At 42.1% G+C, this 13,680-nt stretch overlaps 1 protein-coding gene across 2 annotated transcripts in view; it reads left to right on the plus strand.

The window, feature by feature from the left end:
• The window catches only part of LOC105485670 (ubiquitin conjugating enzyme E2 R2), a 118,676-nt gene that overhangs the window by 86,576 nt on the left and 18,420 nt on the right, over positions 1-13,680 (plus strand). The window lies entirely within an intron of this gene.

Consider the following 13,680-nt stretch of genomic DNA (forward strand, 5'->3'; position numbering starts at 1 on the left):
GGGAAAGCATTTCTAGCTTTCGTTGATGAAACGTACTTAGCTTTGGGCTAATCCATAAGGATACTAGAATAATGCATTCTGTTTCTCAGGATGATATATCAGGGCCCACTAGTTTTTTTCTTTTGAGGCTACTCTTTACTATTCTAGAAGTATGTGTGTGTTTTGTTTGTTTGTTTATTTGTTTTTGAGACAATCTCGCTCTGTAGCCCAGGCTGGAGTGCAGTGGCGCAGTCTTGCTCCCTGCTACCTCTGCCTCCTGCCTCCCGGTTCAAGCAATTCTCCTGCTTCAGCCTCCCAAGTAGCTGGGATTACAGGCACATACCACCATGCCCAGCTCATTTTTGTATTTTTAGTAGAGATGGGGTTTCACCATGTTGGCCAAGCTGGTCTTGAACTCCTGACCTCGTGATCCACCCACCTCAGCCTCCCAAAGTTCTGGGATTAAGGCGTAAGCCACTGTGCCCGGCCTACTATTCTATAAGTGTGTTTTTAAATCTCCAAATGTTTTGGGGATTTTGCAGGTATCTTTCTGTTGGGAACTTCCAGTTAAATTCCACTGTGATCTGAAAGCAGACATTGTATGATTTCTATTTTTAAAAATTTGTCAAGATGTAGTATATCTTCATGCAAGTTTCATGTGAGCTCAAGAACAACGTGTAATCTGCAGTTACGGTTGTAGTAGTCTATAATGCTCATTATATACACTTGACGAATGGTGTTGCTGAGTTCAGCTTGTCTTTACTTATTTTCTGCCTGCCAGCTCTGTCCATTTCTAGATGGCTTGAGGTGGCTGGAGTTGGGCTTTACACTTCTTCCAGGTCATATAGGCTGTGATAAAACTTGGGCAGGTTTGTAGTTAAGTAATTTCTCCTGAGGACAGACCTTGTTAAAAAGAGCAGAAGATTCTGACTTTTTTTTTTTTTTTTTTTTGAGACCGAGTCTTGCTCTGTCTCCCAGGCTGTAGTGCGGTGGTGCAATCTTGGCTCACTGCAACCTCTGCCTCCTGGGTTCAAGCAATTCTCATGCCTCAGCCTCCTGAGTAGCTGGGAGGCTGGCTAATTTTTGTGTTTTTAGTAGAGATGAGGTTTTGATGTGTTGGCCAGGCTGATCTCAAACTCCTGACCTCAAGTGGTCTGCCTGCCTCAACCTCCTAAAGTTGTGGGATTACAGGTGTGAGCCACCGCATCCAGCCCTGACTTACTTCAAAGTGGTTTCTTTTCCCCTCCTGCTGCCAGAACACAAGGGGTTGTTAGACCTATAGTCACTGTGAAAACCTGGTAGAACTCTAGGAGGTAAAACTAAAAAAAATACAGGGGTGCCCACTAACTAAAGGGGCTGGAGTTTTTTACTCTGAGGTTTGCCTATACTGGGCCTCTAGCATTTTGTCAATTATATAGTTCAGGGTTTTGTACACCGGGACTGATGGAATTTTCTCCTCCTGGGTTTCTGCTCTGATAAGTTGTGATTCTCTGTATCTGCCAGTCTCAAACTCCTCACCTCAACCTCCCAAAGTGCTGAGATTACAGGCGTGAGCCACCGCACTCGGCCTGTCACTTCTTTAAAAACAAAACATTTGTGTTTGAAAAATATCTACACATTTATGGGATATGCATGCATTTTATTGTAGAAAAATTCATTATGAATATGGGGAAAAATTGTATATCATGATCTAATGGTAAATCTTGAAAGAACTAAATAGCCTATGTACTGAAAAAAAAAGTGGAAAGGGGAGTGTAATTACCTACCTACACTTTGTTCCTGTCAATGACTCCTTTATCCTATTTTTTTTTTTGTTTCTTTTTTGAGAGATGTTTGGGAATTAGGTAACTGAGATGGTAACAGTATGTATATGGCTTTAAGAGTAATTAACTCTCTGCTGGGTGTGGTGGCTCACGCCTGTAATCCCAGCACTTTGAGAGGCTGAGGTAGGAGGATCACGAGCAGGAGTTCCAGACCAGCCTGGCCAATATGGTGAAACCCCGTCTTTACTAAAAATACAAAACTTAGCCGGGCGTGGTGGTGCGTGCCTGTAGTGCCAGCTACTCAGGAGGCTTGGGCAGAAAAATCGCTTGAAGGGAGGTGGAGGTTGCAGTGAGCCAAGATCACGCCACCACACTCCAGCCTGGGTGACAGAGCGAGACTCCATCTCAAAAAAACAAAAACAAAAACAAAAGTAGTTAGCTCTCAATTGCAAGACAAAAGCTTGGTCCTTCTCACTTCTCTCTTGCTATCTAATATCTATATATACACTACATAATTGTAAAGGCAAAAACCTTTAATTATTAGACAGGGACATTGTTATGGTCTGGATTTTGGTGTCACCCATGAATGGTATTAGCATCCTTACGAAAGAGGCAAGAGAGAACTGCCTTGCCTCTTCTCCCATAAGGATGCAACAAAACAGGCGCCATCTGTGAAAAACAAGCCCTCAACAGACCAAATGTGCTGGTGGCTTGGTCTTGGACTTCGCAGTCTCCAGAATTGTGAGCAATAAATTTCTGTTGTTAGTATATTACCCAGTCTAAGTTATTTTGCTGTAGCAACCCAAATGTACTAAGACAGATATCAAAATACTTCTGTGCATACTGAACTCAGTTTGAACTTAGGAAACAATGAATTATTTCTACAGACTCTTTCCTACAAAAGGAAGATAATGTTGTTACACAGAACAGTGTATTCACTGTTGTTTATTTATATTGTGTCAAATATTAAACAATATTTAGAAAGCTTATTTCTAAAAAGAAAACTATATATCATTTCGTACCAGTCTGTTCTGTCTGAAAAAGAAAAATTAAGATGTCTTACATAAAAAACAGACTGTGGAAAATGACACAGCTGCCCCAGTGTGCTCATATATATGGAATTGAACTCCAAATTCAAGACCCTAGAGTGGGTTCTCCATTTCTTGCCTAAAAGCAATTTAAAGGTGGCCGGGAATGGTGGCTCACCCTGTAATCCCAGCACTTTGGGAGGCCAAGGCAGATGGATCACTTGGGGTCAGAAGTTCGAGGCCAGTCTGGCCAACATGGTGAAACACTGTCACTACTAAAAATACAAAAATTAGCCGGGTGTGGTGGTGCACACCTCTAGTCCCAGCTACCCAGGAAGCTGAGACAGGAGAATTGCTTGAAGCCAAGAGGTGGAGGTTTCAGTTAGCCAAAATTGCACCACTGCACTCCAGCCTGGGTGACACAGATTCCGTCTCAAAATAACAAATAAATAAATAAAATAAAAGCAATTTAAAGGTGATGTTAGCTCAGTTTCTGGAGCAAAGGTACTTCCAACATCCACAGGGCCAAAAAAAAGAACTGATGCATGACTAAGATGGCAAGAATCTAAAGCAATTTCAATGCTTGGGATGCTGCTATGAAAAAATGAGACCACTGCAAAACCATATTGCAACGAAAAAGATTACAGAATGGTTTTTTTGTTTTTTGGTTTTTAGTTTTTTTTTTTTGAGACGGAGTAGTGCGATGGCATGATCTTGGCTCACTGCAACTTCCACCTCCCAGGTTCAAGCGATTCTCCTGCCTGAGCCTTCCAAGTAACTGGGATTACAGGCATGTGCCACCACACCTGGCTAATTTTATATTTTTAGTAGAGAGGGGCGTTTCACCACATTGGCCAGGCTGGTCTCAAATTCCTGACCTCAGGTAATCCACCTGCCTCAGCCTCCCAAAGTGTTGGGATTAATAAAATTATATAGCCTGGTCAACATGGTGAAATCCCATCTCTGCTAAAAATACAAACATCAGCTGGGTGTGGTCACGTGCCTGTAATCCCAGCTACTCAGCAGGATGAGGCAGGAGAATCGGCTTGAACCTGGGAGGTGGAGGTTGCAGTGAGCTGAGATGGAGCTAAGGCCAGGCTCAGTGGCTCATATGCCTGTGATTAATCCCAGCACTTTGTGAGGCCGAGGTAGGCAGATCACGAGGTCAGGAGTTTGAGACCAGCCTGGCCAACATGGTAGAACTCTGTCTATACTAAAAATACAAAAATTAACCAGGCGTGGTGACGGGTGCCTGTAATCCCAGCTGCTCAGGAGGCTGAGGCAAGAGAATTGCTTGAACCCAGTAGGCGGAGGTTGCAGTGCCACTGCACTCCAGCCTGAACAACAGAGCAAGACTCCGTCTTGTGGGGAGGGTGAAGGTAGGGGAAGAAGTGATAAATTATATTTAGGAAGTAAATTTGATGTTGTCAGAGGAATCACAAGAAACTCTCATGTAACTATTAACCTTCACCGCAGTATGGAAATGGTATCAGAATTGAAATTTTTGAGGGCCAGTGTTGGTATTTGTGGTAATAGAGATCTAGAGACCCCATCTGGCTGAAAATAGTTTCTTATGTCATGTTTTTGTTGTTGTTGTTGTTGTTTTGAGATGGAGTCTTGCTCTGTCACCCAGGCTAGAGTGCAATGGCGCGATCTTGGCTCACTGCAACCCGCGCCTCCCGGGTTCAGGCGATTCTCCTGCCTCAGCCTTCTGAGTAGCTGGGATTACAGGTGCCCGCCACCGTGCCTGGCTAATTTTTGTAGTTTTAGTAGAGACGGGGTTTTACCATCTTGGCCAGGCTGGTCTCGAACTCCTGACTTCGTGATCCACCTGCCTCTGCCTCCCAAAGTGCTGGGATTACAGGCATGAGCCACTGCACCCGGCTCTTATGTCATGTTTTTAAAAAGACGGGCGTGGTCAGGTGTGGTGGCTCACGCCTGTAATCCTAGCACTTTGGGAAGCCAAGATAGGCAGATCACTTGAGGCCAGGACTTTTTAAGACTAGCCTGGCCAACACAGTGAAACCCTACCTCTACTGAAAATAGAAAAAATTAGCTGGGCATGGTGGTGCATACCTGTAATCCCAGTTGCTCGGGAGGCTGAGGCATGAGAATCGCTTGAACCCAGGAGGCGGAGGTTGCAGTGAGCCAAGATCGCACCACTGCACTCCAGCCTGGGCAACAGAGTGAAACTCTGTCTCAAAAATAAAAAAATAAAAAAAAGACAAGCGCTTTGGTCACAGTTTGTTAAATATATGTATAGATATATTACTGCAGCCCCCAAAAGTTGTAAATAACTGCTGTGTTACATGAGTGAATTTATTTTAAAATTGTCTTCTCCTTTGAGTTAAAGCTGCAAAACTTTTTTTGTTGTTGTTGGCTGGGCACAGTTTCTTATGCCTATAATCCCAGCACTTGGGGAGGCTGAGGCAAGTTCGCCAAGCATAGTGGCACATGCCTGTAGTCCTAGCTACTTGGAAGGCTGAGGTGGGAGCGTCACTTGAGCCTAGAAGGCTGCAGTGAACTGTGTATATGTACGTGTGTGTGTATATATATTTATATTTTCATCATTACCATGTTTGTGAAATTCATTAGTATCAAGGGAAAACTAAGGAAATTTGATAGGAATTTGTCATCAGTGATTGTACTGCACAATCTGTTTCCTTTCTGCTTTGCACTGTGTTTAGTGAGCCTTAATATATATGTTACTGGTTACATTCTGGTCATACTGTTAAAAAGTAGACAACTAATGAGCACCATATTTTTCACAAACTGTATTACAATGAGAGTTCATGTAACACTTTCTTTACTACAGACTTCACAGATATGACAACACATAGAATTTCACTGTTCCTTAGTACTTAAACATATTTAATAACAGACATTAATTTTTAGAGCAGTTTTGGGTTCATTACAAAATTGAGGAGAAAGTTCAGAGAAAAGTTGATGATTATTTTATTAATAGTTACTAGTGTGTTGTAGAATACAGGATGGAGCTTTTTTTGAAAAGATAAGTTGCTCTATGGGAATATACATTATAGGCTTATCTATATGGTACATTAGCCATCATTTAGAACATGTTAGTATTTAGGCCACTAGATTTGTACTTTTCAGAGCTGAGCTCTGGTTTGTAAATAATTTGTCACAAGCAGAGTTTTATGCATATTTATGTAATTCTTGGATTTACAGATCTTATGCATTTTCTCTTAACATTTTAAGGTACAGGGAAAAGGTTTCCTAAGTATTGACATGCCCAAATTTGGCCATATATCAGAATCATGTGGAGAAGTTATTAAAAAGAATCCTGAAAATTGTTATTTAATTGGATTTGGATGGGGTGTAGGCTAGATAATTCTTCATTTTATCTTGTAGAATCCCCATTCTAGAGTCCAATAACTCCCCCCCCCCGCAAAAAAAAGAATTTATTGAGATGAAATTCACATACATAAAATTAACCATTTAAAGTAAACAATTGGCAGGGAGATCCCTGGAGCCCCCGAGTTCGAAGTTGCAGTGAGCTATAATCATGCTTCTGTACCAGCCTGGGTCACAGAGCAAGACTGTATCGTTCATTCATTCATAAATAAATAAATAATCAAAAATTCAATAGCATTTAGTACGTTCATAATGTACAACTACTATTAATACCTCTGTAGTGGCAAAGCATTTCCATCACTCCAACTTAAAATACACTACATATTAAGTAATTTCTTTCTGTTCCCATATTCCCTCAATCTCTGGCAACCACTAATCTGCTTTCTCTCTTTATAGATTTACATATTCTGGATATTTAGTATAAATAAAGTCATATAGTATGTTTCACTCAGCACAATATTTTGGAGATTCATCCACCTCGTAGTATATATCAGTACTTCATTCCTCTTCATGGCTGAAGAATATTGCATTATGTAGATATACCACAATTTGTTTCTACATTCATCTTTTGATGGACACATTTGGATTGTTTCTCCCTTTTGTATATGTGAATAGTGCTGCTCTGAACACGCATGTACATGTACTTCTTGAGTACCTGTTTTCAGGTCTTTGGGTTACATACCTAGGAGTGCAATTGTGGGGTTAAATGAGAATTCTGTGTTTAACTTTTATTTATGTATTTATATATTTATTTTTTGAGACAGAGTCTCGCTCTGTTGCCCAGGCTGGGGTGCAGTGTCAGGATCTCAGTTCACTGCAACCTCTGCCTCCTGGGTCCAAGCTATTCTCATGCCCCAATCACCCAGGTAGCTGGGATTACAGATGTGCACCACCACGCCCAGCTATTTTTTGCATTTTTAGTAGAGATGGGATTTTGCCAGGCTGATCTAGAACTCCTGGCATCAAGTGATTCACATCCCTTGGCCTCCCAAAGTGCTGGGATTACAGGTGTGAGCCACTGCACCCAGCTGACTTTCTTTCTTCTTTTTTTAACCCATTTTCCTATTAGTGCTGGGATTACAGGCATGTGATCCACTGTGCCCAGCTATCTTTTAAATGGACTGCTAAACTTTTTTCCCATAGCAGCTGAACTGTTTACATTCCCACCAGCAGTGTGTGTTCCAGTTTCTTTACATCCTTACCAACACTTGTTATTTTCCTTTCTTTAAAAAAAGGCTAGGTGCAGTGGCTCACATCTGTAATTTCAGCACTTTAAAGGCCAAGGCAGGAGGATTGCTTGAGGCTAGGAGTTTGAGACCAGCCTGAGCAACGTAGCAAGATCCCCATCTCTATATTAAGAAAAGTAGGATAAAATACAGCTATCCTAAGTGGGTATGAAGTGGTAGCTTATTGTGGTTTTGCTTTGCATTACCCACATGGCTTATGTTGAGCATCTTTTCATGTGCTTATTGGCCATTTGTATATCTTCTTTGGAGAAATGTCTGTCCTAGCTCATTTTTAATCTTTCATTTATTTTGGGGGAATGGGGTCTTGCTCTGTTGCCCAGGCTGGAGTGGCCCAATCACGGCTCACTGCAGCCTCAAACTCCTGGGCTCAAGCAGTCCTCCCATGTCAGCTCCCAAGTAGCTGGGACTACAAGTGTGTGCCACCACACCTGACTAATTAGTAAAATTTTGGGGGGCCAAGGTGTGGTGGCTCACACCTGTAATCTCAGCAGTTTGTGTGGCCAAGGTGGAAGGATTGCTTGAGCTCAGGAGTCAAGGCAAGCCTGAGTAACAGCGCAACTCCATCTCTATAAAAAAATTTAGGCCGGGCGCGGTGGCTGAAGCCTGTAATCCCAGCACTTTGGGAGGCCAAGATGGGCGGATCACGAGGTCAAGAGATCGAGACCATCCTGGCTAACACGGTGAAACCCCATCTGTACTAAAAAAATACAAAAAATTAGCCGGGCGAGGTGGTGGGCGCCTGTAGTCCCAGCTACTTGGGAGGCTGAGGCAGGAGAATGGCGTAAACCCGGGAGGCGGAGCTTGCAGTGAGCTGAGATCCGGCCACCGCACTCCAGCCTGGGCGACAGAGCGAGACTCCATCTCAAAAAAAAAAATAAAAAAAAATAAAAAAAAATAAAAATTATCCACGTTTGGTGGCTCTCATCTGTGGTCCCAGCTACTTGGAAGGCTGAAGTGGAAGGATCACTTGAGCCTGGGAGGTAGAGGCTGCAGTGAGCTGAGATTGCACCACTGCACTCCAGGCTGAGAGACAAAGTGAGATCTTGTCTCTTTATGTCACCCAGGCTGGTCTTGAACTCCTGGCCTCAAGGAGTCCTCCCTGCTCAGCCTCCCACAGTGGTGGAATTACAGGCATGAGCCATTGCACCTGGCCTTCCCTATTATTGAAATGGATATCTTTTTGTTACTGAGTTTTAGGAATTCCTTATATATTATATATATTAAAGCCTTATCAGATATATGATTTGCAAATGTTTTCTCCCATTCTATAGATTGCCTTTTCACTTTCTTGATAATGTCCTTTAGATGCATAAAAGTTTTCCATTTTAATGAAGTGCAGTTATTTCCAAGTCTTTGATCTATTTTCAGTTAATTTTTGTATATGACATAAGGTAGGAGTTCAGTTGCATTTTTTTGTTTGTAGAAATCCAGTTGTCCCACCACCATTTATTGAAGAGTCTGTTTTTTTCCCCATTGAATGAACTTGGCATCCTTGTCAAAATCAATTGGCCATCAATGTATTGGATTATTTCTGGACTCTCACTTCTAAATTATGTTCCATTGGCTTATATGTCTGTCATTATGCCAGTACTGAACAACGTGGTTGTCTTTGTAGTAATTTTTAAAATTAGGAAGTGTGAATCCTCCAACTTTTTCTTTTTCCAAATTGTTTTGGCTCTTTGGGTCCCTTAAATTGCTCTGTGAATTTTAGGATTACCTTGTCAATAACTGTAAAACGGGAAGTAGGATTTGATAAGGATTGTATTGAATAAATCTGTAAATCAAATTGGGGAATAGAACCATCTTAACATCACAACTCTATGTTTTTTCAGGTCTTTTAAAATTTATTTGAGCACTGTTTTGTAGTCTGTCTTTCTTTCTTTCTTTCTTTCTTTCTTTCTTTCTTTCTTTCTTTCTTTCTTTCTTTCTTTCTTTCTTTCTTTCTTTCTTTTCTTTTTTTCTTTTTTTTTCTTCCTTTCTTTCTTCCTTTCTTTCTTTCCTTTCCTGTCCTGTCCTGTCCTTTCTTGTCTCGCTCTGTTGCCCAGGCTGGAGTGCAGTGGCGCGATCTTGGCTCACTGCAAGCTCCGCTTCCCAGGTTCACGCCATTCTCCTGCCTCAGCCTCCCAAGTAGCTGGGACTACAGGCACCTGCCACCATGCCCAGCTAATTTTTTGTATTTTTAGTAGAGACAGGGTTTCATCGTGTTAGCCAGGGTGGTGTCGATTTCCTGACCTCATGATCTACCCACCTTGGCCTCCCAAAGTGCTGGGATTACAGGCGTGAGCCACCACACCCGGCCTGAGCCCCATGTCTGGCCTGTAGTTTTCAGCGTACAAGTCTTTTCCCTTCCATGACTAGATTTATTCTCTCTCTCTCTTTTTTTTTTTTTTTTTTGAGATGGAGTCTCACTCTGTTGCCCAGACTGGAGTGCAGTGACTCATACTCAGCTCACTGTAACCTCTGCCTACTGGGTTCAAGCGATTCTCCTGCATCAGCCTGCTGAGCAGCTGGGATTACAGGCATCAGCCACCATGTCTGGCAAATTTTTTGTATTTTTGAGAGACGGGGTTTCACCGTGTTGGCCAGGATGGTCTCGAACTCCTGTCCTCAAGTGATCTGCCAGCCCCGGCCTCCCAAAGTGCTGGGATTACAGGTGTGAGTCACCCCGCCTGGCCAGATTTATTATTTTAAATGACAATTATCAATGGAATTGTTTTCATAATATCCTATTAGGTTATTTTTGCTAGTTTATAAAAATAAAAGTGACTGAGTTTTGATTATGTATCCTACAACTTTCCTGAGTTTATTAGCTTTTGTAGCTTTCCTATATAGGATCATGTCATCTGTGTATAAAGATGCTTTTCTCCCCTTCAACTCAGTTTCCTTTTTTTCTTTTCCTTGTCTAAGTACTCTGGTTAGAAATTTCCAGTACAATGTTAAATAGCAGTGGTGAAAGCAGGCATTCTTGTCAAGCTCCTGATTTTATTTTAGTCTTTCAACATTGTCACCACTGAGTATGATGTTAGCTTTGGTTTTTTTTTTTTTTTTTTTTTTTTTTAGATGGAGTCTTAGTCTGTCGCCCAGGCTGGAGTGCAGTGGTACAATCTCGGCTCACTGCAACCTCCGCCTCCTGGGTTCAAGTGATTCTCCTGCCTCAGCCTCCTAAGTAGCTGGGACTACTGGCGCCGTGCCATGCCTGGCTGATTTTTTCCTTTGTTTAGTAGAGATGGGGTTTCACCGTGTTAGCCAGGATGGTCTTGATCTCCTGACCTGGTGATCTGCCTGCCTCGGTCTTCCAAAGTCCTGGGATTATAGGCGTGAGCCACAGCGCCTGGCAGCTGTGGGTTTTTAATAAATGCCCTTTATCATGTTAAGATAATTCCCATCTAGTCATAGCTTTCTGATTGTTTTTATCATGAAAGAGTGTTAGGTTTTGTCAAATCCATTGTCTGTGTCAATTTGGATGCCTATTTTCTAATAATATGTCATTTCGAAATGCAAATCTGTTCAGTTCATTCCACTACTAAGAAGGTTGTGTTTTTTTGTTTGTTTTATAAACATGTTATGCTCTGAACCAAGTAACATACTTCTGTGGCCTAATTTTTTTTTTTTTTTTTTTTTTTTTTTTTTTTTTTTTGAGACAGAGTGTCGCTCTGTCACCTAGGCTGGAGTGCAGTGGCGCGATCTCAGTTCACTGCAAGCTCTGCCTTCCGTGTTCACGCCATTCTCCTGCCTCAGCCTCCTGAGTAGCTGGGACTACAGGTGCCCGCCACCACGCCCAGCTAATTTTTGTATTTTTAGTAGAGACGGGGTTTCACCGTGTTAGCTAGGGTGGTCTCGATCTCCTGACCTCATGATCCGCCTGCCTCGGCCTCCCAAAGTGTTGGAATTACAGGTGTAAGCCACTGCACCCGACCCTGTGGCCTAATTTTTATGCTCTATTCTTCATCAAAACAAGGCTGAGGTAGGTAGAATAATGGTTCCCCCAAAATGTTCACATGCTAATCTCTGGAACCTGTGAATTTTAGGTTCTATGTCAAAGAGAGGTTAAAGTTGTTAATCAGCTGACCTTAAAATAGGGAGATTATTCTGGATTATCCAGGGGAGCCCAATGTAATCACAAGGGTCCTTAATAGTGGAAGAGGGAGGCATAAAATTAGTTAGAGGAGATGTGACTTTGGAAGAAGGGCCCAGAAAAATGAGACATTGACATTGCTTTGAAAATAGAAGAGGGAAGTCCAAGGGAAAAGATTGGCGTTTAGTAGCTAGAAAGAGCAAGGAAAGGGACTTCTCTTAGAGCCTCTAGAAGGGAATGCAGTGCTGTCAACACATTGATTTTAGTCCTGTGAGAGACATGATAGACTTTGACCTACAGAAATGTAAAATTATAAGTTTGTGATGTTTACACCAAGTTTATGGTATTTTATTACAGTAGCAATAGAAAACAAATACAAGTACCCAAGCAAATTTTATTCTACCATTTATATGTTGGCTTGTTTTTCCAGTAAAACTTTTTTTTTTTTTTTTTAAGACGGAGTTTCACTTTCATTGCCCAGGCTGGAGTGCAATGGCGCAATCTCAGCTCACTGCAACCTCCGCCTCCCGGGTTCAAGCGATTCTCCTGTCTCAGCCTCCTGATTACAGGTGCATGCCACCACGCCCGATTAGTTTTTGTATTTTTAGTAGAGACGGAGTTTCATCATATTGGCCAGGCTGGTCTCGAACTCCTGACCTTAGGTGATTTGCCCACCTCCGCCTCCCAAAGTGCTGGAATTACAGGTGTGAGCCACCGCACCCGGCCAGAAGAACTCATTTCTACATTTCCCATAGGTTGTTTAAATTGTTACTGTTAAAGGAAAGCTCATCTCAAAGCTTCCTCAACAACAAAGCCTTTTATCTTCCACCCCACCTTCCATGCATTCACTGCCCAAATATACCAAGTTTCTCTTTTCTTTTTTATTTTTTGAGATGGAATTTTGCTCTTGTTGCCCAAACTGGAGTGCGATGGCACAATCTCGGCTCACCGCAACCTCCGCCTCCCAGGTTCAAGTGATTCTCCTGCCTCAGCCTCCCAAGTAGCTGGGATTACAGGCATGCACTGCCACGCCTGGCTAATTTTGTATTTTTTGTAGAAATGGGGTTTCTCCATGTTGGTCAGGCTGGTCTTGAACTCCTGACCTCAGGTGATCCACCCGCCGTGGCTTCCCAAAGTGCTGAGATTACAGGTGTGAGCCACCACGCCCGGCTCTCTTTTTATTTTTGTTTTTGGTTTTTTTTTTTTGAGACAGTCTCGCTCTGCCACCCAGGCTGGAGTGTAGTGGCGCGATCTCGGCTCCCTGCAACGTCTGCCTCCCGGGTTCAAGGGATTCTTCTCCTGCCTCAGCCTCCTGAGTAGCTGGGATTACAGGTGCCACCACACCCAGCTAATTTTTGTATTTTTAGTAGAGACGGGGTTTTTTCATCATATTGGCCAGGCTGATCTCGAACTCCTGACCTTGTGATCTGCCCACCTTGGCCTCCCAAAGTGCTGGTATTGCAGGTGTGAGCCACCGTGCCCGGCCTCTCTCTCCTTTTTTCTGTAGTAACTTTTTACATGCCTTATGGTATCTAACCATAAGGCAGTGTTTTAGAATATAATATTTTGAATTAATTTTATTTTTAAAATGTTTTATATTGATAATGGTTACATATGTATTCGTATAGTTTCTATGTGTCTAAATTTGGGTTGTATATGTAAGATTTTTGTACTTTATGTAGTTATACCTCCAGTTTTTTAAAAATGTAAATCTTGAGTCATGTGTAGTAACACACCCTAGAGTCCCAGCTATGGGACTACTGAGGTGGGAGGATCACTTGAGGCCAGGATTTAGTGGCTGCAGTGCACCGTGATTGTGCTTATGCATAATCACTGCACTACAGCCTAGGTAACATAGTGAGACTCCTATCTCTAAAAACAGAAAGAAATAAAAGAAATCAATAAATCTTACCTTCCATGTTAGGCTAAGTCCCAAGAGATAAGTCACTATATTTTACCCAACTTTGTCTTTTCTATTGAATTGTGTTCTGTATTGCATATGGTAGGCAATCCCTATGTGTATGAATTAACCTAAATGTACTTGTGGATTAAGTTGTATAAATTTATGAAGCAAAATATAATAGCCATAGTGGGAAGTCATTCTAACCATATCTTGAGGATGTTAACATTTGCTGTGAGGCATATTTTTTGTTTATATAAGCCATGGTTATTGATATAGCATCTATCTGAGTAGATACTAAGCAAGGTTAGAT

The sequence above is a fragment of the Macaca nemestrina genome, chromosome 14 (genome assembly GCF_043159975.1).
Source record: "Macaca nemestrina isolate mMacNem1 chromosome 14, mMacNem.hap1, whole genome shotgun sequence".
Taxonomy (NCBI): domain Eukaryota; kingdom Metazoa; phylum Chordata; class Mammalia; order Primates; family Cercopithecidae; genus Macaca; species Macaca nemestrina.